Genomic DNA, 475 nt, shown 5'->3' on the forward strand with positions numbered 1-475 from the left:
GTGCGGGAGCCCGGGCGGTGCTGAGCACCGGGGCACAGGGTGGGCGCCGGGCTGCATCAGAGCGAGGAGGGGAGCGACCCGGGAGGCTCCGGCACCGGCGCTGACACACGCTCTGCTCCCATTTTCTTCAAGATGCCACCAAGTCACCCGGGCCATCGATTGATACCTCGGCCTGGGGGAGGCGGGGGGAGGACCAGCTGTTGCGAAAGGACATGGTAAATCTAATAGGGGCTGCTGTCAATAGAGAAATGACAGGGAAGAAGAATTGGCTTCTTAAAGTCTGCTGAACTAACACTCATCATGTAGCCGCGGACACGTATTCTCCATCGCAGCCTGGTATCCATTACTATTTTCCTTACTAGGTTTCAATTAAAAAGAGCTATGTCCCCCACACGCACACCCCAAGGCAGGAGAGACATGAAAGGCAGGAGGCGGCAGGGGACAACTCCTGCCTCTACGCCCCGTTTGTTACCAG

This window comes from Egretta garzetta, unplaced genomic scaffold (assembly GCF_000687185.1).
Source record: "Egretta garzetta isolate BGI_Z169 unplaced genomic scaffold, ASM68718v1 scaffold7, whole genome shotgun sequence".
Classification (NCBI taxonomy): Eukaryota; Metazoa; Chordata; class Aves; order Pelecaniformes; family Ardeidae; genus Egretta; species Egretta garzetta.